A 25,245-nucleotide genomic window follows, 5' to 3' on the forward strand; every position below is an offset into this window, starting at 1 on the left:
CAAAAATACCACCCATAATCAAAAGTGGACCGATAGCGACAATATGCGTATCAAATGAAAAGTATTCGGGAGTAGATAATGCTTCCAGCATACAAATTCACGTCGAAGTATAGGGGGTCACCTCACCACCACAAAAACGCCCCAAATGGGCACATTAGCCAATCACGGATATATGGGTTTCGGTATGTTTGTTCCGTATAGACTGAAAAACGACAGAACCGATTTTCGAGAAATGTTCGCATATTGTGTAGGTTGGTCGGGAAGGAAACATAGGCTATATAAGTTTTCGGTATCGGAAGGGGAACGGACCCTCCCCCTTATGCCAAAAACACAACCCAAAAATAAAAGTGGACCGATCGGAACGATATAGGTATCAAATGAAAGGTATTTGGAAGTAGAATACGAATGTGGAATTCAAATTTGATTCTAGGTACCCATCGGGCCGCCCTAACCCCTAAACTCCCCCAATCAGACATATTGGACGTTAATTTCAATATGGGGCTCAAATGAAAGGTATTCGGGAGTAGATTTCGAATCTGGCACACAAAATCAGATCGAAGTATAGGGGGTCCCGCCAACCGTCAAAAACGCAATTAGTCCCATTATGACTATATGATACTTGACTGAACCGATTTTCTTAAAACGTTCGTAGATTGTGTACGTTTGTCTGGAAGGAAACATAGGCTATATAATTTTTAGAAATCGGTTGGAGGCGGACCCTTCCCCTTACCCCAAAAACGCCACATATGTCCGAAAGTGGTCCGATGTGCACAATAAGGGTATCAAATGAAAGGTATTGAAGATCAGAAATATGGTATAGGAATATGGTATTAAAATTTGTATCCAAGTACCCGGCGGGCACTCCCAATCCCCAAACTCCTCTAAACAGGAACCGAGAAGGGACAAATCCTCACACATCATTGAGTGCTTTCCGATTCAAGTTTAAACTCAATGATAAGTGACCTTTTTTATAGCCGAAAATTTTTTAAATGACCATGCATGGCATTGTACTTCGCAAATGTCGCCAAGATGAAGAGGGGATAAACCCCACTTTGTCCGATGTTCTCGCTACGATTCGAACGCGTCCAGCGTCATAGGCTACAATGGCATGAATTCGATATCCGCATTCAGGGCGAAGTGACCCCACCCTAAAAAGATGTTAGAGAGTTAAAGAAGCCGCAGCGGAGCGAGCCCGGTTCGGCTAGTATATTTATAAATGAAATGCAAAAGGGTTTTATTTTTTGCTCAATTTTAAATTTTCTCATAAAATTTAAATTTTCACTACTTTTAACTAAACCAAAATATATTTGGTTCCGAAAAAGTTTATTTTTATGCCGTACACTTTTTCGTAGTTTAGTCAGTATGCAAGTTCGTATGAATTCGAAACAAAATCCAATGGAGTCATAGCTGTATTTGTTGCTGTTGATGTTGCTATGAAGACCATTTGATGTTTTTATCTAACTCAGTGTATGTGTAAGTGTGTGTGTGTGTGTGTGTGTATTTGCTAAAAACTAGAAAATATACATGCAAGTACAATTTTGTAGGATTTGTTATAGTTTGCTATGCATCGAACAGAGTGCATATAAAGAGTTCACTTAGTTTTACGGTGTTTTATGAAGTTGTTGTCTGTTTGAAAAGAATAAAAAATACTTTTATAAACCCCCAAAATGTGCTATACGCTGTCATGGAACAAAGTAAGGAGAGCATTGATTAAGGGAATTGAGTCCCAATTTAATACGACGATGAAATGTTCATGGATATATTAAACAGCAAATAATTACTGAGCTTAACCCCGGCATAGGTGTGAGCATCACACAGGCTGGAACATTGAGAACCTATATGTGTGGTATTCATTGCTGTCACGAGAAGCTTAGCTGCGAGCCTCCGTCCACATGTTGCGGATAGCCAAATGCTCCATACAGAGGAGCTGCAACGAAAGTCACGGAAAATCAGCGATTTCGAGCGGAGAGTCTCAGTGAGAGGCCGGGCGGCACCAGCTCTTGCACAAATACTGAGTGCTATGATAGTCGATATGGCAAGGTGAATTATTGGCGTCTCTATATAACCAATGGCCACCATGTTCCCGCGGCGATCGGTTCTTTGGACCGGAACGAGCTTGCTCACCTACAGGAGCTTGACGAGGATCGCTACCTCCACATGTTATGTGGCTACAACAACAACTAAGCCTAACCGTATGTTGAAGAATGCTTCAATGACAAAATAACACTTTATGTAGAGGAATTACATTACAGACATCTAGATCGAAATCATATTAAGATATTTATTGGTCATTAATCTTAACATGTGATATCGGTCTAAATTGTAGCTAGGTATTGGGTTGCCCAAAAAGTAATTGCGGATTTTTTAAAAGAAAGTGAATGCATTTTTAATAAAACTTAGAATGAAGTTTAATCAAATATATAATTGCCATTTTGTTCGATAACCTTTTGCCATATTCCTGGCAAATTTAGTATTCCACGCTCATAGAACTTCTGGCCTTTATCTGCAAAAAACTGAACCAAGTGCGATTTTATAGCCTCATCATTGCCGAAAGTTTTACCATTTAAGGAGTTCTGCAAAGATCGAAATAAATGGTAGTCTGATGGTGCAAGGTAAGGGCTATATGGTGGATGCTTCAAAAGTTCCCAGCCAAGCTCACTCAGTTTTTGGCGAGTGACCAAAGATTTGTGCGGTCTACCGTTGTCCTGGTGGAATATGACACCTTTACGATTGACCAATTCTGGTCGCTTCTCCTTGATGGCTGTATTCAATTTGTCCAATTGTTGACAGTAAACATCCGAATAAATCGTTTGGTTCCTTGGAAGCAGCTCAAAATATACCACACCCTTCCAATCCCACCAAACAGACAGCATAACCTTCTTTTGCTGGGTATCAGCCTTTGAAGTGGTTTGAGCTGGTTCACCATGCTTGGACCATGGTCGTTTTCGACTAACGTTGTTGTAAACAATCCATTTTTCATCTCCAGTTATGATTCGTTTTAAAAACGGATCGATTTCATTGCGTTTGAGGTGCATATTACAAGCGTTGATTCGGTTTGATAAATGAATTTCTTTCAATACATGTGGTACCCAAATATCAAGGTTTTTCACCAGTCCAAGACTTTTTATGTGATCATGAACGGTTGATTTTGGTATATTTAACTTCAGTTACATGACGATCCAATTCGATTAATGCTTTGATTTGGTCATCATCAACTTCATTTGGCCGACCTGAACGTGGCTCATCTTTAAGTGAAAAATCTCCAGAACGGAATTTGCGAAACCAATTTTGACACTGTCTTCCTTTTAAGGCTTTATCACCATACACACGGAAATAATAAAGTAAAATATGTGGGCTCCATTTTAAAATTGACGCCCAACAAACAAATGTAAACAAAATTTCGCGCACTTTTTTCTAAAGCAAGCTAAAAGTAACAGCTGATAACTGACAGAAGAAAGAATGCAATTACAGAGTCACAAGCCGTTGGAAAAATTTGTCAACGCCGACTATATGAAAAATCGGCGGCAAATATGTCTTACATAGATTTCAACAAAATCAGGTAACAAATGCCACCATTAATCGGAAGAGCGAACGATCGAAATAAGTCTGTTAAAACTTATTGTCCTTAAAAGTCAGTGACTTCAGCAAAATGTGCCTCCTATAACCAAAAGACCTTAAATCAGGAAATTGACGAAGGATGTCGAAGGGTCTAACACAACTCACTGTCCCAAATTTCTGCAAAATTGGATAATAAATGTGGCTTTTATAGGCCTAAGACCCTAAACCAGCGGAACGGTCTATATGGGGGCTATATCAAGATATAGTCCGATATAGCCCATCTTCGAACTTAAACTGATTATGAACAAAAAAAGAATCTGTGCATAGTTTCAGCTCAATATCTCTATTTCTAAGGACATTAGCTTTAGTTAGGAATTCCGTGCTACTTACAAAATCCTTAATTGTTTCCACTACCACTCCCCTAGGTTGGTTCATGTCTGATATTGTGTCTCCTCCTAAGTACCGGTATCTGTTGGATGCGAAAGCCGGGCAATGACAATGGAAATGCTCCAACATCTCATCATCTTCCCCGCATGCCCTACACATGCTATCACTTGACGCACCGATTATACATAAGTGAGCTCCTAGTCCTATGTGTCCCGTTATGATACCAATAGCTATACTGACCACCTTCTTGCTTCCATTCAGTAATAACCTCGTCTTCTCACGATCTGGATCCCCCCCATAGGATTTTCGCCGTCCTACCGACAGTTTCGCTGTTTCACAATGTCGCATGCGCATTCGTCGCCCACTCCCTTAACTCGGACTGCGTTGAACCGAAAGGCTTCGTGTTAAGTTTATTGACGGCAGTCCTCTGGTCTTCACCGCCAAATCGTCTGCCCTTTCATTTCTCCTAACTCCGTTATGGAGGCCACCGTAGCGCAGAGGTTAGCTTGTCCACCTCTGACGCTGAACGCCTGGGTTCGATTCCTAGCGAGACCATCAGAAAAAAGTTTTCTGCTGTGGTTTTCCCCTCCTTATGATGGCAACATTTGTGAGGTACTATGCCATGTAAAACTGCTCTCCAAAGAGGTGTCGCACTACGGCACGCCGTTCGGACTCGGCTATAAAAAGGAGGCCCCTGTTCCTTAGTGGAATGTTCGTTATGCGGATTTTCCCATCCTCAGAGAAGGCGTTACTCGCCTTTTTACACTGCAAGACCGTTCGTGACCTTACCGTCCTGGTTGTTATTGCCTTTATGGCAATTTTACTATCGGTAAAGATGTTCAAACTCGACGTCCTCGCGTTAGCACCACACCACATCACTCATTCCGTGATCGCCAGGATCTCCGCCTGCAGGACCGTATTATGGTCAGGCAGTCTAAAACAGACGTCAGTCCCTGGGCCCACTCTTTACTCTAGCTTTGATCCATCCGTGTAACATGATCTTCCAGATGGCAATACTAGGGTTCCGTCAATCCAATACTGTGCTGATGGCAGAAGTGCGTCGCACTCAACTTCAAGGTTCATCGCAGGTATCCGATTGGAAACCTCTCCACTTCCTTCCAGGCTTCCTATCGTCGCCTCGATTATACCGCGATGGTATGAGCTGCTCCCATCCCCAATCCATTCTCTCATAGCCGTGGTGGCTGCCTCACCCTTAATCTGTATGTCAATGGGTTGGATATCTAGAATGGTGCGTCGTACTCCAGTGCCCTTGTGGGCGTGGTCCTCATCGCTCCGCCTATGCTAGGACAACTTGTTCTCTGAACCTGTTGTATGGTCCTTATGTTGCACTTTTTCTCCATAGCAGTCCACCAAACTAATGAGGCGTAAGTGAGTATTGATCTTATCACACACCTTTGGAGTTAGTGGACTATCCTAGGGTTCAGGCCCCATTTCGAGCCTACGGCCCGTCTACATAGTGCCCAACATCTGTGAGCCTTCTCAGTACGCTCCTGAATGTGACACTTCCAATTCAGTTTCCTGTCCAAGATCACACGTAAGTATTTGACTCGTCTTATATAGGAAACGTGGTGCGTTAAATTGGACCACCTTCCTCGTGAACAGGTATATTTCAGTCTTCTCTGTGTTAACATTGAGAGCTCTGAGTCTAGCCCAGTCATATGTCATATGCAAGACCCTTTCGGCCCTTCAGCATAGCTCGTTCAGATCCTTACCTGTTAAAAGTATTATAACATCGTCTGCGTAGCAGACGGATTCAAATCCCTCCTCAGTCAGCATCCGAAATAGGTCATTTATGGTGGTCACCCATAGGAGTGGCGATAAAATGCCCCCCTGTGGCGTGCCCTGTGCTACTTTCTCCCTTATATTTATGCCATTGAACACACAATTTATCCACCTGTTCCTGGTTTATTCAGTCTCTAAGGACCGGGTCCCCCCGGGACTGTTCTAAGGATTGGATCATTGTGTCGGTCCGCACATTGTTATAAGCCCCCTCGATGTCAATGCATACCGCAAGGGTATACGTTTTGGCATCGAAGGATTCTTCTATTTTACGCACAACCACGTGCAGGACAGTCTCCACCGACCTTCCCTTGACATAGGCATGTTATATTTGAGCAGTTCGCTGGATGTCCTACTCTTTATCATGGTGTCCACAATACGTCCCATGGTTTTGAGTAGAAAGGACGTAAGGCTTATGGGTCTGTAGGCATTTGGTGTCGCATAACTCGCCTTGCCGGGCTTGGGTATAAAGACCACCCTTGCCTCCTGCCAGGCTTTCGGAGTAAGTCCTAGGGACATTGTGAAAATTTTGGCCAGATGAGGCGCCAGATAGTCCGCCTCTTTCTGCAGTAATGCCGGAAATATTCTATCAGGTTTGGGTGACTTAAATGATTTGAAGCTCCTCAAGGATTCCCTCACCATAAACTCCGTTATTATAAACCTTCGATCAACGTCATTATTCCAAGATTCCGGTGTCTCCGTGAGACCCTTCCTATCCTGTGGAAAATGGGTTTTCATCAAAAGCCTCAACATGTCCTCCGTTGTCTCTGCTCTCACTCCCATGACGTCTACTAAAGTTTCAGTTTGGACATGGGTTTTTGAGATAAACTTTTTTATCTTGGCGGCGTCCTTAACGCAATCGACCTGTTCGAAGAAAAGCTTCCTGGAAGCTTTGCACGTTTTGCCGCTCTGGTAATCTTATTGCATTCCCTGAGCCGTGTGTAATACACATCCCAATAAACTTCCGCTTCCCAACCGACCTACTTTAACAAAAAGTATTTGTCCAAAATTTTATGTTACTATCCGTCAGTCTGCTGTGTGCTAACTTTCAAAGGTGTAAAGCCCAGCACTTCGTTGAAAGTCAGCGTGCTTTCAACAGCCAGACGGAAGCAGAGTAACATGTTCGTTGTCGGTTTCTAATGAAAATCCGTAACCAACTCTACCTCCGCGAGCTGAATGCCAGTAAAAAAACCATTCAAAACTTGTCGTTACAGGCTGAATCAAATATCATCCATACACGTTATAAAAGTACAAAATTTTGCTAATTCTTCTGTATTTTAAACACTTTCAAATCCGATGCCATCCATTGGCTTTTATTATACATTTTACTTTACAGTTAATTGTAAATCTAAGCGGATTTCCCTTTAAGTCAGTTAATATAAAAAAAAAATTAGCATATTAAGCCATTGGGCTCTGCATAAAATGTTTTTAAGTTTTAGCACTACAACCGCACTTATCACTCCACGTTACATTAGTTTCTATTTTTTTATACCCTCCCACCATACCAAGGGGGTATACTAATTTCGTCATTATCTTTGTAACTACTCGAAATATTCGTCTGAGACCCCATAAAGTATATATATTCTTGATCGTCGTCGTATGTCGTATGTCGATCTAGCCATGTCCGTCTGTTCGTCCATCTGTCTGTCCGTCCGTCCGTCTGTCTGTCGAAAGCACGCTGACTTTCAAAGGAGTACAGCTAGCCGCTTAAAATTTTACACCAATTCTTCTTATTAGTGTTGGTCGGTTGGGATTGTACATGGGCCATATAGGTCCATGTTTTGATATAGCTGCCCTATAAACCGATCATGGGTCTTGACTTCTTGAGCCTCTAGAGAGCACAATTCTTATCCGAATAGATTGAAATATTGCACGACGTGTTTTGCTATGATATCCAACTACTGTGCCTAGAATGGTTCAAATCGGTCCATAACCTGATGTAGCTGCCTTATAAACAGATCGGGGAACTTGACTTCTTGAGCTTCTAGGGGGTGCAATTCCTATCCGATTTGGCTGAAATTTTGCATGACGCATTTTATTCTTACTTTCAATAACTGTTTCAAATAAGGTTCATAATCTGATTAGCTGCCATATATACCGATCTTGGGTCTTGACTTCTTGAGCCTCTAGAGGGCGCAACTCTTATCCGATTAGAATGAAATTTTGCACGACGTGTTTTGTAATGATATCATACAACTGTGCAAAATTAGGTTAAAATCGGTCAGTGACCTAATATAGCTGTCATATAAACCGATCATGGGTCTTGACTTCTTGAGCCTCTACAGTGCGCAATTCTTATCCGAATGGAATGAAGTTTTTCACCACGTGAATTTTGCTATGATATCCAACAACTGTGTCAAGTATGGTTCAAATCGGTCCATAATCTGATATAGCTGTCATATAAACCGATCTGGGGACTCGACTTCTTGAGCTTCTAGAGGGCGCAATTTCTATCCGATTTGGCTAAAATTTAGCACGACGTATATTACTATGACTTTCAACAACTGTACCAAATAAGGTTCAAATCGGTTCATAATCTGATATACACCATATAAACCGATTTTGGGTCTTGACTTCTTGAGCCTCTAGAGCCTCTTGAGGGCGCAATTCTTATCCGATTAGAAAAAAATTTTGCACGACTAGTTTTGTTATGATATCCAACAACTGTGTCGAGTATGATTCAAATCGCTCCATAACCTAATATAGCTGCCCTATAAACAGATCGTGGGTCCTGACTTCGTGAGCCTCTAGAGAGTGCAATTCTTATCCGATAGGAATGAAATTTTGCTACGATATCCAACAACTGTGTCAAGTATGGTTCTAATCGGTCCATAACCTGATATAGCTGGCATATAAACCGATTTGGGGACTTGACTTCTTGAGCTTCTAGAGGGTGCAATTCCTATCCGATTTTGCATGAGGTATTTTATTCTTACTTTCAACAACTGTGTCAAATAAGGTTCAAATCGGTTCATAACCTGATATAGCTGCCATATAAACCGATCTGGGATCTTGACTTTTTGAGCCTCTAGAGGTCGCAATTATTATTCGATTTGCCTGAAATTATGTACGACGGATCCTCTCATGACCATCAACATACGTGTTTATTATGGACTGAATCGGTCTACAGCCTGATACAGCTCCCATAGAAATCGATCTCTCTATTTTACTTATTGAGTCCCCAAAGAGCGCAATTCTTACTCGAATTAGCTGATATTTTACACAGGTTTCCAACATATAATTTAATTGTGGTTCGAAATGGACCCTATCTTGATATTGCTCTAATAGCAGAGCAAATCTTTTCTTTTATCATTTTTTTGCCTAAGAAGAGATGCCGTGAAAACAATTCGAACAAATGCGATCCGTGGTGGAGGGTATATAAGATTCGACCCAGCCGAACTTAGCACGCTTTTACTTGTTTTTGTTTTTTTTTTTTTGCTAAAGTTATGCTGAGCAAATCAACAAAATTCGTGTTATATAAATTTACAATGCAATTCAATATTGACTTCTTCCTTACACTAGCTTTATACAACTCACTTTATGCGTTCGTTTTTTTTTTTTCTTTCATGCCATTTTCCATAAAAATGTAAATGCAAATCTGCATGAAATTTTATTTCATTTGTTATGTTTTCATTTTAGGAATGAATCAGAATTCTGTATATTGGTTTGTGCCATAGTGATTGTGAGCACACACACACACACACTCGTATGCGTTGCACGAGTATATGTAACATGAATTTATGTTTTGAATTTTTTCTTTTTTTTTTGCTTTTTCAATTGAAAAATATTCCATACATTTGTTGACTCTTAGGTTATGGGTTATTCCAGAATGATGATTGATCTGCTAGCTATTTCAACAATTCTTACAATTTTAATACGTGTATCGCTATCTATTGCCAAATCTGGAAAGTATGTTTTGGGCATAGTCAATGACATGAATATTCTTTGCATAAGAAATTGCAACCAATTTGTATACAGACGTTTCCCAGTAAATCAAGTCTTGAAGTGGGTTGTAATGAAAATCTTATTTTTAAGTAAAAAGGTACCACACATTTGAATGTTTCATTTTAATTCAATTGTATTTATTGTGATCTTCCATTCAAAGTTCAAATCAGAAATAGCTCTGGCATTTTCTTAAAACGATTAAATGATATCCGCGCATTTGTCAATGCTTGGGCAGTAAATAGCATTACGACAAGGGAAGGAGAGAGAGAGGAAACTTAAACAAAAATAACAAGTATGAGCGTTCTAATTTCGGCCGGGCCGAATCTTATATACCCTCCACCATGGATCGCATTTGTCGACTTTTTTCACGGCATCTCTTCTTAGGCTAATAAAGGATATACGAAAAGATTTGCTTTGCTATTAGAGCAATATCAAGATATGGTCCAGTTCGGACCACAATTAAATTATATGTTGGAGACCTGTATAAAATGTCAGCCAATTCGAAAAAGAATTGCGCCCTTTTGGGGGCTCAACAATTAAAATAGAGATTTCGATTTATATGGGAGCTGTAACAGGCTATATACCGATTCAGACACGTATGTCTGTAAACAAGTAAGTTGATGGTCATGAGAGGATCCGTCGTACAAAATTTCAGGAAAATCGGATAATAATTGCGCCCTCTAGAGGCTCAAGAAGTCAAGACCCAAGATCGGTTTATATGGCAGCTATATCAGGTTATTAACCGATTTGAACCTTATTTGGCACAGATGTTGAAAATCGTAATAAAACACGTGATGCAAAATTTCAGCCAAATCGGATTGGAATTGCGCCCTCTAGAAGCTCAAGAAGTCGAGTCCACAGATGGGTTTATATGGCAGCTATATCAGGTTATGCACCGATTTACGCCATTAGCACAGTTATTGGAAGTAACAACAAAACACTTCATGCAAAATTTCAGTCAAATCGGATGAGAATTGCGCGCTCTATTGGCTCAAGAAGTCAAGATCCAAAATCGGTTTATATGACTGCTATATCAGATTATTAACCGATTTAAATCATACCTAGCACAGTTGTTGGAAGTGATACCTAAACACCACGTGCAAAATTTCAGTCAAATCGGAAGAGAATTGCGCCCTCTAGAGGCTCAAGAAGTCAAGATCCAAGATCGGTTTATATGGCAGCTATATCAAAATATGAACCGATATGGCCCATTTACAATCCCAACCGACCTACACTAATAAAAAGTATTTGTGCAAAATTTCAAGCGGCTAGCTTTACTCCTTCGAAAGTTTGCGTGCTTTCGACAGACAGATGGACGGACAAACGGACGGACATGGCAAGATCGACTTAAAATGACATGACGATCAAGAATATATTGTATATACTTTATGGAGTCTTAGAAGAATATTTCGAGGAGTTACAAACAGAATGACGAAATTAGTATACCCCAACCTATGGTGGGAGGGTATAAAAGTCACAGTTTGGTTCGGTTTATGGGCTAGTGGCATCATTGGACCGTACTTCTTCGAATATGATGCGAGTAGTAAGGTAACTGTGAACGGTGAACGCTACCGTGAGATGAAATCCACCTTTTTTGCCCGAAATGCAAGAGCTTGACTTCCATGAAATGTGGTTTCAACAAGACGGTGCCACATGCCAGACAGCACGCGTAACAATGGACTTATTGAGAGCCGAGTTCAGTGAATATTTTATTTCACCTTCGGGACTGATCAATTGGCCGCCTAGATTGTGCGATTTAATGCCTTGAGACTAATTTCTGCGGGGCTATGTTAAAGCCCATGTCTATACAGACAAGCCCGCTTCAATTGACGCATCGGTAGACAGCATTGAAGCATTTATTCGTGAGATACCGGCCGAAATGTTGAAAAGAGTATGCCAAAATTGATCTAAGGCGACTAAACTATGTGGACCGTACTATCGATTCAAATAAAGAGTTCATACATTTTTCTAAATTATCTGTGCTTTTTCTTTCAAAAACTTCCCTATAGCTCTTAAGAAATCAGCTTTTATATTCTGGATCGTTTCGACATCAAGTCTATCTAGCCAAGTCCGTCCGTCCGCCCAACTGTCGAAATTACGATAGCGGTCGAATCCGTAAAGCTAGCCGCTTAAAATTTTGCACAGATACTTCCTATTGACGTAGATCATTGTGACTTCCTAATGGGCCATATCGGTTTAGATTTGGATGTAGCCCCCATATAAGCCGATCCCTGATTGGACTTCTTGAGCCTTTAAAAACCTTAATTCTCATCCGATTTGGCTGAAATTTGGATCATAAACCTGTGTTATGACTTCCAACATCCATGTAAAGTATGATTCGAATCGCTTTATAAACCGATATAGAATCGCTTTATAAACCGATATAAACCGATCCCCGGATTTGACTACCTGAGTCTTTAGAAGCTTAAATTTGTATCCAATTTGGCTAAAATTTGGAACAAAGACTTGTGTTATTGCTTCCAACGTCCATGCAAAGTATGATCCGAATCTATCTATAAACAGATGTAGCCCCCATATAAACCGATCCTCGTATTTGGCTACCTGAGCCTTTAGAAGCTTCAATTTTTATCCAGTTTGACTAAAATTTGGAACAAAGACTTGTGTTATTGCTTCCAACATCCATGCCAAGTATGTGCCGAATCGGTCTATAAACAGATGTAGCCCCCATATAAACCGATCCTCGTATTTGACTACCTGAGCCTTTAGAAGCTTAAAATTTTATCCAGTTTGACTGAAATTTGGAACAAAGACTTGTGTTATTGCTTCCAACATCCATGCCAAGTATGTGCCGAATCGGTCTATAAGCAGATATAGCTCAATGTAAACCGATTTGACTTCGTGAGCCCTTAGAAGCCTCAATTTTTTCCCATTTGGCTGAAAGTTGAAACAAAGACTTGTGTAGTGGCTTCGAAGATCCGTGCCAAGTATAATCCGATGTCGGTCTATAAACAGATATAGCCCCCATATAAACCGATCCCCGTATTTGACTTCTGCAGCCCTTAGAAGCCTCAATTTCTTCCCAATTGGCTGAAATTTGGAACAAAGACTTGTGTTATGACTTCCAATATCCATGCCACGCATGATCCTAATCGGTCTATAAACAGACCGACATATAAACCGATCCCTGTACTTGACTTCTGCAGCACTTAGAAGCCTAAATTGTCACCTGATATGGCTAAAATTTGGCCCAAACCCCTATCTTATGACTTACAACATTCATGCCAAGTTTTATATGAATCGGTCAATATGGTGATATAGGCCCCTAAGTACCGATATCTCGATATGACTCCCTGAGAGCAAAATAATTCAATTACAAACTCAGTTAGTAAAGATAAATTTTTAGCGGAATCCATTGTGGTGTGTACCAAAGATTCAGCTCTGTCGAACTTGGCACGCTTTTACTTGTGGCCACCGTGACGCAGAGGTTTGCATTTCCGCCTTTGACACCGAACGCCTGGGTTCAAATCCCTTTGTGAATATAAGACAAATTTTTCAGCTGTGGTTATCCTCTTACTAATGCTGGTTACATTTGTGAGATATCCGGCATAAAAGTGAGGCCTCATAACATTGAGTTTAAAACTTAAATCGGACTGCACTCATTGATATGAGAGAAGTATCCCCTGTTACTTAATGGAATGTTCATGGGAAATTTAGTAGTAGTAAGCGTTATTTTAATGTTTAAATAGTAAAAGTTCATTCATTCGGGCAACAGGAAATGATATTTGAGAAAAAAACAACTCAAAAATACATCATCCTAGTGTATGCATTAGGGTGATGACTTCTTAACTGTCGAAGAGCTCAATAGGGCTCACAGTTCCAAAATGCAAATATATTTGGACCGATCAAGAATTTAAATCCTGAGATCAGTTAATATGGCAGCTATAAATCGGGCAAATAAAGCCCGATTTGGACCATACTCGGTGCGAATGTCGATGGGCCTAACAGAACTCATTGTGATAAATTTCAGCGAAATTGGTTAATAAATTCGCCTTTTGTGGGCCTAAATCCATAAATTGGGAGATCGGTATATATGACAACTACATCGAAATTTAGACCGATCTGGATCGTATGGAACTTGGAAGTCAAGAATACAACTCCCTATTCCAATATATATGTGCCTTTATGGGCCCAATACTTAAATTGGTATTTCAGTCTATATGGCAGTTATATATATACCGATCATAACCATACTCGGGACGAATGTCGAGAGGCCTAACGCAACTCATTGTGCCTAAATTCAGCGAAATTGGCTAATAAATGTAGCTTTAATTGCCCTAAAACCTTAAATCGAAAGATGGTAGCTATATCCAAACCTGAACTGCTCTGGTCCGTATTGAACAGGGATGCCGAAAAGGGATATCGAGGATGCCGAGAAGTCAAGACGTTAAATCGAGAGATCGGTCTATATGACAGCTAAATCTAAATCTGAACCTATCTACAACGTATTAAACAAAGATGTCGAGAGCCCTAACACAACTCACTGACCCCAATTTCAGCGAAATGAGATAATAAATGTGGCCATAATGAGCCTAAGTCCTTAAACCGCCGGATCGGTCTATATGGGGGTTATATCAAGATAAAGTATGATATAGCCCATCATAGAACTTACCCTACCTATGGAAAAAACAATGAATCTGTTCAAAGTTTCAGATCAATTTATATTTGTTGGTTTATTTGTTTGACTGTTCCGTATAGACTCAAAAACGGCATAACCGATTTTCTTGAAATTTTCACCAATAGTGCATAACGATCCCGTGGTGAAAATAGGGTACTACATTTTTTGATACCTGAAGGGGGAGGCGGACCCTCCCCCTTACCCTAATTTTCAGAAACGCCACATCTCGGAGATGGGTGGTGCGATTTAGGCTAAATTTTGTGTGCTCTCTTATAGAAACCTACAAACAAAAACTTGGTATTCAAATTTCGGATGGTGTACCTAGCGGGAGCGCCCCACCCCAAAACCTTCCATATATATATACACCAATCACGACAATATTGGACTCAAATGAAAGGTATTTAAGACTAAAAAACGTATCTGATATCCATTTGCCGGACCAAGTGTTAGGGCGACCACCCCAAGCCCCAAAACACCCCTAAATCGGACATATTTACCGACCATGGCAATATGGGACTCAAATGAAAGGTATTTGCGAGTAAAATACGAATCTGATATCCAAATGTGGGACCACGTTTCCGGGGGTCCACCCCTTTTCCAAAACACCCTCCAAACAGGACTTATTTACTGACCATGGAAATAGGGGGTTAAATAAAAGGTATTTGAGTATAGAATTTGAATCTGGTATCCAAATATGGGACCAAGTGTTTGGGGGGAGCCTCTCCCCAAAAACTTCCCCCAAAGGGGACAAATTTACGACCATAGCAATATGGGACTCAAATGAAAGGTCTTTAGGAGTAAAGCACGAATTTGATATCAATATTCGGGAAAAGTGTCTATGGGGCAACCCCACCCCTTCCCACCTCTTCCCACCCCCACAACACCACCCAAATAGTAAGTATATGCTGACTATTGCAATATGAGCTCAAATAAGAGGGTTTGTAGAGTGGAACATGAATTCGACATATATTTTCAAGGCCAACTCATTAAGTGGCTGCCCATCCCCCAAAACACTCTTCAAGACGGTCATGTTGGCCGACTATGGAAAAATGGAGCTCAAAGGAAGGGTATTTAGGAGTAGACCTTGAATCTGACATCAACATTCAGAACAAACTGTCTAGGGGACGTCCCACCACCACAACAACCCCCAAGTAGGACGTATTTCCCCACCAAGACAATTTGGGTCTTAAAGAGAGTGGAACTAAATATTTATAGTTTTTAGGGCCCATACCCCAAACCGCACATATTTGCTGGCTTTTTCAATAAGGGGTTTAAGTGAATGGTATTTGAGATAAGAAAACGAATTTGATATCCAATTTTGAGGCCAATGGCAATATGGGATTCAAATAAATGATATTTGAGAGTAGAGCACGATGCTGATTTATTTTCAGGGATTAGTGTTTGGGGGACAACCCCACTCCCCAAACACACCTAAATAGGACATATTTACCGACCAGGTCATTGTGGGGCTCAAATGAAAAGTATTGGGAAGTAGAGCACGAAATCGATACCCATTTTCGGGACCAATTACCTGGGGGTCTATCCCTTCCCAAAAGCACCCCACAAACAACAATTTTTTAGTGACCATTGCAATATGGGGCTCAAATAAAGGTATTTGGGAGTAGAATACGAATTTGATATCCAAATGTAGGACCATGTATTTAGCGCATCACCCCTTCCGCAAACACTAAAACTGTTTCATTGTCGAAAAAAAAATATTCCAAGGAAAATTTTATTCAATATAAAGTAAAAGAAGGCGCAGCGGGGCCCACTCCGTCAGCTAGTAAAATATATAGAAATCACGATAGCCAGCAGTTTAAAATTTCTCACAGATACTTAATATTGATGTAGGTCGATGGAGATTGCAAATGGGCTATATCGGTTCAGATTTAGATATAGCTCCCATATTAACCGATCTTCCGCTTTGACTTCTTGAGTCCCTGGAAGCCGTAGTTTTTGTCCGATTTGGCTGAAATTTTGCACATAGTGTTCTATTATGACTTTCAACAACTATACCGAGAACGGTCTAAATCGGTCAAGTACCTGAAATAGATCCAATATAAACCCTTAACCCGATTTGACTTCATGAGCCCTTACAATCCGCAATTTTTGTCCGATTTGGTTGAAATTTTTCATGAACGTACGGTCCAAATCGGTCAAGAACACGATATAGCTCCCATATAAACCGACTTCTCAATCTGACTTCTTGAGCGCTTACAAGCCGCCAGTTTTATTCAATTTAGCTGAAATTTTGCTCAACAACTGCACCAAGTACTGTCCAATTCGGTCTATAACCAGATGGTTTCCCATATTTTAGCTTAATCTATGATGGTGGGTTCCCAAGATTCGGCCCGGCCAAACTTAGCACGTTTTTACTTGTATTCCAACTAATTTCGGCCAGGCCGAATCTTATATACCCTCCATCATGGATCGCATTAGTCAAGTTCTCTTTATAGGCATGCAAAGGATAATGGATAAGAATTGCTAAGCTATTGCAGCTATATCAGGTTATAAACCGTTCTGGTCATACTTGGATTGGACACTACTTGATCCCCTTGTGCAAAATTTCAAACAAATCGGAAAAGGATTGCGTCCTAGAGGGACTTAAGAAATATAATAAGGAGATCGGTTTGCATGAGTGCCATATCAGGTTATGAACCGATTCAGACCATATTTCGCACGTATATTAGAAGACATAGAGAAGTCACTGTGCAAAATTTCAGCTAAATCGGATAAGAATAACGCCCTCTAGAGGCTCAAAAATCAAATCGGGTGATGGGTTTATATGGGAGCTATATCAAGTTTTGGATCGATTCAGATCATATTTGGCTCGTTTGTTAGAAGTCATAGATGCAGTGACTGTTCACAATTGCAACAAAATCCGATACAAATTACGCACTCTAGAGGTCCAAGAAGTAAAATCGGGAGATTGGTTTATATGGCAGCTATCTCAAAACATGGACCGATATGGCCCATGCACAATTCCAACCGAACTACACTAATATGATGTATATGTGAAAATTTCCGATTTCGCTTACACTTTCCAAATAAAATTCATTTTCTTACCCACTTTTCATCATAAATCACAAAATTTTTGGCTATATTCTATGGAAATTAGTCGTATACATAGCAACATTGTTCTTTAAAAACTAGACTAAAGTAAATCCTAGCCATTGTTTTTTGTGTATTTATGCCAGTAAAAAACAAGCTCCTGAATCCTTTGAAAAATTGCTTAAAAAGGCGTTCATTAAAATTCTGCAGTCAACGGAATTTTAGATGAGATTATTATTCGATTCAGTTTTTCCTATTGTTTGATTGGTTTTGTGCAAATATGCACATTTTACAATTTTTTGTTGGTATTGTTTTCTGGCACACATAATTGTTGCTAGGTGGTCCTTTGTTCTTTTTCACTACGCTTTTGATTGCACACACATTTCGTTTCTTTTTTTTCACTTTTCGCCCTAACACTTTTCATTTTTGATTGTGGGGGCCATGAAGTGAAAGAAACACTTTTTTGTTGTTTTCGCATGAAGCATGAATTTTCTTTTTTTTGTTACCCAATCTTCTGTGAATTAAATGGCAATCATTTCCATATGGTGATGAAGTTTCTATGAAAAAAAAAAAAACATAATAATAATATATTCATAAGAATTATATATTTTATTCAAATTTAGAGTGTTCTTTATTACAAGCCAAAAAAAAACTGTGCTTTAAATTAAATACGGTTTACCCTTAACGAGCACAAATATAATAAAAAGGGTAAAAAAAATCAAAATATTATTTTAATAAGTAACAGGGGTTTTTGTGTTTTATAACGCTTCACTAAAAACAAACAACGTTAACTTGTGGCATTGCATTGAAAATCTACTCAGTTAACGCTAAGAGTACTTGGGGTAATTTTGATACAATTTATTTGAACGAGAGCATATGGGAATCAATACATTCAACGACAGCTTATTGTTTAATCTGTAGACTTCAATACCAATATAGAACTTTAACGAAATTTCATTTAAATTGGACACAAGAAACCAAACGGCAATGAAAATGAATTTTTGTGGATTATGTGAAACAGAAATTCATAATATCAATTCCATTAGGAACCATTCGAGAGAATAAAACAAGTAAAAAAGGTGTCAAGTTCGGCCGAGCCGAACTTTGGATACCCGCCACCACGGGTATATATGTAAACCACCTTTCGTCAAAATCTGGTGGAAAATGCCCCATAGCAGCTTTATCGAAATATGTTCCGATTTGGACCAAATACTAATAAGTACAAGTCATTGTTCCATAGTGTATAACAAAATATTGGTCTTTTTAAGAGCTTCCAAGGAACCAAACGATTAATTCGGATGTTTACTGTCAACAATTGGACATATTGAATACAGTATACAGTTTTTTGCAGATAAAGGCCAGAAATTCTATGAGCATGGAATACTAAATTTGCCAGGAAGATGGCAAAAGGTTATCGAACAAAATGGCAATTATATATTTGATTAAAGTTCATTATAAGTTTTATAAAAAAATGCATTTACTTTCTTTTAAAAAATCCGCAATTACTTTTTGGGCAACCCATATATGAAACTGTTGTCGAAAAGCCTAACACAACTCACTGTCCCAAAATTTCGCCGAAATCGGACCAAAAATGCGCCTTTTATGGGACCAAAACTTCAAATCGCGATATGGGTCTATATGGCAGCTATACACAAATCTGGACCGATCTGATCCAAATTGAAGAAGAATGTCGAAGGGCCCAACAAAACTCACTGTCCCAAAATTCGGCGAAATCGGACAATAAATGCGCCTTTTATTGGCCTAAAGCCTTAAATCGAGCGATCGGTCTATATAGCAGCTATATCCAAATATGGACCGATCTGAGCCAAATTTAAGAAGAATGTCGAAGGGCCCAACGTAAGTCACTGTCCCAAATTTCGGCAACATCGGACAATAAATGAGCCTTTTATGGGCCTAAAGCCTTAAATCGAGAGATCGGTCAATATGGCAGCTATATCCAAATCTGAAACGATCTGTGCCATATTCCAAAAGTATGTCGAGGTGCTTAGCATAACTCATTGTTCCAAATTTCGTCGACATCGCACAATAAACACGCCTTTTAGAGACCTAAAGCCTTAAATATAGAGATCGGTCTATATGGCAGCTATATCAAAATCTGAACCGATCTGGGCCAAACTGAAGAAGGATATTGAATGGCCTAACACAACACACCTTCACAAATTTCGGCGACATCGGACAATAAATGCGGCTTTTATGGGCCTAAAGCCTTAAATGGAGAGATCGGTCTATATGGCAGCTATATTCAAATGTGGACTGATCTGGGCTAAATTGACGGAGGATGTCAAAAGGCTTAACACAACTCACTGTCCCAAATTTCAGCAAAATCGGATAATACACGTGGTTTTTATGGGCCTAAGACCCTAAATCGGAGCATCGGTGTATATGGCAGCTATATGCAAATCTGCACCGATCTGGCTCAAATTGACGAAGGATGTCAAGTGGGCTAACTCAACCCACTGTCCCAAATTGCAGCAAAATCGAATAACAAATGCGCCCTTTATATACCTAAAGAATTAAATCGAGAGATCGGTCTATATGGCAGCTATATCCAAATATGCACCGATCTGGGTCAAATTGACGAAAGATGTCGAAGGGCCTAACACATCACACCATCCCAAATGTCAGCAAAATCGGATAATAAATTTGGCATTTTGGGCCTAAAGACCCTAAATCGGCGGATAGGTCTATGTGGAGCCTATACCAAGATATTGTCCGATATAGCCCATCTTCGAACCTAATCTGCTTATAGACAAAGAAAGAATCTGTGCAAAGTTTCACCTCAATATCTCTATCAGACGGACGGACATGATTAGATCGTCGATTTTTACGCTGATCACTCAAATCGGTCAAAAATTGCGGCTTGTAAGGACTCAAGAAGTAAAATAGTGAAACAGGTTTTTATGGGAGCTATATCTGGTTATAGACTGATTTGAACAGTATTTGGCACTGTTTTTGGAAGTCATAACAGAACACTATGTGAAAATTTCACCGAATCGGACAAAAGCTGTGGCTTCTAGGGCTCAAGAAATCAAATCGGGAGATCGGTTTATATGGGAGCTATTTGAGGTTTTAGACCGATTTGGACAGCACTTGGTACAGTTGTTGGAGGTACTAACAGAACACAATGTGCAAAATTTAAGACAAATCGGACAAAAAAATTGTGGCTTTCAAGCTCAAGAAATCAAATCGGGAGATCGGTTTATATAGGATCTATATTCAAATTTGACCCCATATGACCTATTTGCAATCCCCAAAGACCTATGGCAATAATAAGTATCTGCGCAACATATCAGGCGGCTAGTTTTACGCGTTCGACCGCTATCGGGATTTCGACAGACTGACGGACGGACATAGCTTGATCGACTCTGAAGCCACAATTTTTGTACGATTTGGCTGAAATTTTGAATTTAATGTTCCATTATGGCTTCTAACAAATGTACCAATTAAGGTCGATTTATAACCAGATATAGCTCCCATATGAACCGATCTCCCGATTAGACTTCTTGGTTCCATACAAGCCGCAATTTTTGTTCGATTTGGCTGAAATTTTGCATGTAGTGTTACTGGTACTGGTTGGACAGAAGATGGGTATGTAGAATAAAATTATGCCCTTCAACTAAATTTATTGTGAATTAATTTTTAGAAGAATCCATGGTGGTGGGTTCCCCAGATTCGGCCGGCTGAACTTACCACGCTTTTACTTGTTTCTTCTATATGTGACAGTATTTCACAAAACCCTCAGCAAATAACAACCAAAAAGGTATGTAAATAGAAAATGCGTCCATTAAACCTGTTTTGGCCATGTAAACTACACTTATGACCTTCCACAACCAAACAAAGGACAGCTGCGATAGGTCCTTATGTAGACAAAACTCAGAAATTTAAAATTGTTGAAAAAAATTCACTTTAATCAAACACAACTCAAAATAGGTCTTTAAAAATATATAACGCCCATATGAGCGAAACCCAATTTTAATACTTGAACCACTAGTAGACGTGAAACAAGTAAGAGCGTGCTAAGTTCGGTCGAATCTTATATACCCTCCACCATGGATCGCATTTGTCGAGTTCTATGCGCGGTATCTCTTTTTAGACAAATATAGAATATTGAATAAGAACTGTTATGCTATTGGAGCTATATCAAGTTATAGTCCGATTCGGACCATAAATGAATGCTGAACATTGTAGAAGTCATTGTGTAATATTTCAGTTCATTCGGATAAGAATTGCGCCTTGTAGGGGCTCAAGAAACAAAATCGGGAGACCGGTTTATATGGGAGCTGTATCAAGCTATTGATCGATTCAGACCATGTAAGAAACGTATGTTGAAGGTCATCGGAGAAGCAGTTGTACAAAAATTCAGCCAAATCGGATGAAAATTGCGCCCTCTAGAGTCTCAAGAAGTCTAGATCCCGGATCGGTTTATATGGCAGCTATATCAGGTTCCATACCGATTTACGCCATACTAAGCACAGTTATTGGAAGTCACAACAAAACACCTCATGCAAAATTTCAGTTAAATCGGATAAGAATTGCGCCCTCTAGAGGCTCAAGAAGTCAAGATCCAAGATCGGTTTATATGACAGCTATACCAGATTATGAACCGATTTAAATCGTATTTAGCACGGTGGTTGGAAGTAATAATAAAACACCTCATGTTAAATTTCAACCAAATCGGTTGAGAATTGCCCTCTCTATTGGCTCAAGAAGTCAAGATCCCAGATCGGTTTATATTGCAGCTATACCAGATTATGAACTGATTTGAAACATACTTAGCACAGTTATTGAAAGTAATACCAAAACACAACATGGAAAATTTCAGTTAAATCCGACGAGAATTGCGCCCTCTAGAGGCTCAAGAAGTCAAGACCCATGATCGGTTTATATGGCAGCTATATCAGGTTTCACACCGATTTATGCCATACTTAGCACAGTTATTGGAAGTCATAACAAAACACCTCATGCAAAATTTCAGACAAATCGGATAAGAATTGCCCGCTCTATTGGCTCAAGTATACTTAGTACAGTTATTGGAAGTGATACCAAACCACTATGTGCAAAATTTCAGTTAAATCGGACGGAAATTGCGCCCTCTAGAGGCTCAAGAAGTCAAGACCCAAGATCGGTTTATACGGCAGCTATATTAAAACATGGACCGATTTGAACCATACTTAGCGTAGTTGTTGAAAGTGCCACCAGAACACTACGTGCAACATTTCAGTTAAATCGGATGAGAATTGCGCCCTCTATAGGCTCAAGAAGTCAAGACCCAAGATCGGTTTATATGGCAGCTATATCAGGTTATGGACCGATTTGAACCATACTTAGCGTAGTTGTTGGAAGTGCTACCAAAACACAATGTGCAAAATTTCAATAAAATCGGATGAGAATTGCGCCCTCTAGAGGCTCAAGAAGTCAAGACCCAAGATCGGTTTATATGGCAGCTTAATCAAAACATGAACCGATTTCAACAATACATAGCGTACTTGTTGCAAGTGCTACCAAAACACAACGTGCTAAATTTCAATGAAATCGGACGAGAATTGCGCCCTCAAGAAGTCAAGACCCAAGATCGGTTTATATGGCAGCTATACCAAAACATGTACCGATATGGCCCATTTACAATCCCAACTGACCTACACTAATAAGAAGCATTTGTGTAAAATTTCAAGCGGCTAGCTTTACTCCTTCGAAAGTTAGCGTGCTTTCGACAGACAGACGGACGGACGGATGGACGGACGGACGGACATGGCTAGATCGACATAAAATGTCACGACGATCAAGAATATATACTTTATGGGGTCTCAGACGAATATTTCGAGTAGTTACAAACAGAATGACGAAATTAGTATACCCCCATCCTATGGTGGAGGGTATAATAAGCCATAAGCTAAGCAAATTTTCATTCATAGTTCGGGCCTGCCGATCGTTTGGCATTTTTTTACCACTCTCATATATAGGCAGCTTGGAAATTGCTAGCCAAAATATTTTTCTTTAATTTTCATCTATTTACAACATTTTTGTCTTCAAAAAAAACACAACGCGAATATAGTGCTTATCCAAATTGAATCTGTTTTTCTTAAAATTTTTTTCTCTTCCCATAGAAAAGACTCACTAAATGTCCATACATTTCTTCACAAAGCCATTAATCCTCCTTTGAAGATTTGGTTGAAAAAATTGCAAAATTCATTCGACCACAAAAGCACATATGTTTCTGCGCGCATTTCATGTTTAAGCGTAACTATGTCTCACAAAAAGTGGGCAAATTTTACGAGCAGCACCTGGATTTACTTTTATATCACTTCACCGGCACAAGAAAAAGAAATCGCCATAAAAGTTTTCACACACCAAAAAAGCTCATACATAAATAATCAAACAACACACCATCACAGGCACCTACTTTTATTGATGAACTTTTTCTTTGCAGCCACCCAACAAAAGGATGGTAATGTGTTCGCTCTACCGTTCTACCCATTGGTGGTGACAGCTGTGGGCAGGAGCATTGTGGCAACAACGACTTTTTTTTTTTGATTTTTGGTTACGAATCAATAACTTTATCAAGCACTCTTTGCAGTAAACACTTTAGACTTTGGACACTTTTGGAGAGATGATTAATGATGGGAAAAATAACGACTGACCGGAAGCTGTGATAGCGAAACCGCACTCAAATGGGATAAATTTGACAATTTGACGTTTATCGTTGTGTGTCACAACATTAACCGATGTCTCGTAAAAAAGACATTTTATATTTACAATTTTTTTTTTTTTTTTTGCTACTAAAAGGACCCACAGGCAGTATTATCAATTTGATGTTGTTACATTATTATAATCATTTGCAATATGACAGCATAGATTTCTCTCTTTTTTGTATTATTCTAAAATATTTCAAATTTAATTGTCGTTACTATTTATTTCTCTTTTTCATGTGTTTAAATTTTCACTCGAAATTCTGGGGCACTTTGCACTGTGATTTAATTTTTCAATTACACCTTTTGTTTGAAACGTGTGTCACATAATGTACAACACCCACCACCCCAAGCATGGTGATGGCCGTATATCCATGCGAGTTAACCGTTCGCCGCGTAGTTGACGCTTTGAGTTACCGTTAAGTACTAAGATTTTCAAAAGACAACATTTGATACTTCGTACTTCTAACGAGATGAGTGTCCTCCCCATCGTCGATGTTGTCGACTACTCACCTTGCCCTTCGCCAAGCTCACCACAACAAGTGTGGTGAAATTTGTGGATGCTGTGACAAAGGGGAAATTATAGCATATCCCAAACAGCTGTTACCACAAACAAGCATGTCTGCCTGTCATAGTGTAGGCAGTTGAATTTTGTGTACTGAACTCAATGTGTGTGGATGTTGTTATAGTTCCACACATAACGGTATGTGTGTGTGTGTGTGCCTGTGGGAGGTTAATAACATTACTCGTATAGTTCTTTTGTTTTCACAACACCATTTTTCTGCCATGTTGGTGTTTATGTAAATGCCTACAGCAAAAGGTGACCTAGAAATGTTGTTAGCATAAATGGTAGAGTAGGAAATATCTTGTTAACATATTTTGCATTGCATCGAAACTCCGTGTTGGCTGTATATTTTGGTTGCATGAACAATTCTGTACAAAATAAAAATGTAATTTTTTTATCGCCAAGTATAAAAAACTTACAGCGAAGTTAGGTAACACATGCGCTTGTTATGGCATGCGAACACTGATTTTGGTAATAAAATTCAATGATTTGCAAGCGTTGCTCGTTAGTAAGTCTATTCATGATGAAATGTCAAAGCATACTGAGCATCTTTCTCTTTGACACCATGTCTGAAATCCCACGTGATCTGTCAAATA

At 39.5% G+C, this 25,245-nt stretch overlaps 1 long non-coding RNA gene across 1 annotated transcript in view; it reads right to left on the reverse strand.

The window, feature by feature from the left end:
- LOC131995917 (uncharacterized) overlaps positions 1-24,470 on the reverse strand; it is a 142,937-nt gene extending 118,467 nt beyond the window's left edge. Inside the window, exon 1 of the long non-coding RNA XR_009397688.1 lies at positions 23,799-24,470. This is a non-coding gene — a long non-coding RNA (uncharacterized LOC131995917). The remainder of the gene's footprint in view (positions 1-23,798) is intronic.
- Between the last annotated feature and the right edge of the window lie 775 nt (positions 24,471-25,245).

This window comes from Stomoxys calcitrans, chromosome 3 (assembly GCF_963082655.1).
Source record: "Stomoxys calcitrans chromosome 3, idStoCalc2.1, whole genome shotgun sequence".
NCBI lineage: Eukaryota > Metazoa > Arthropoda > Insecta > Diptera > Muscidae > Stomoxys > Stomoxys calcitrans.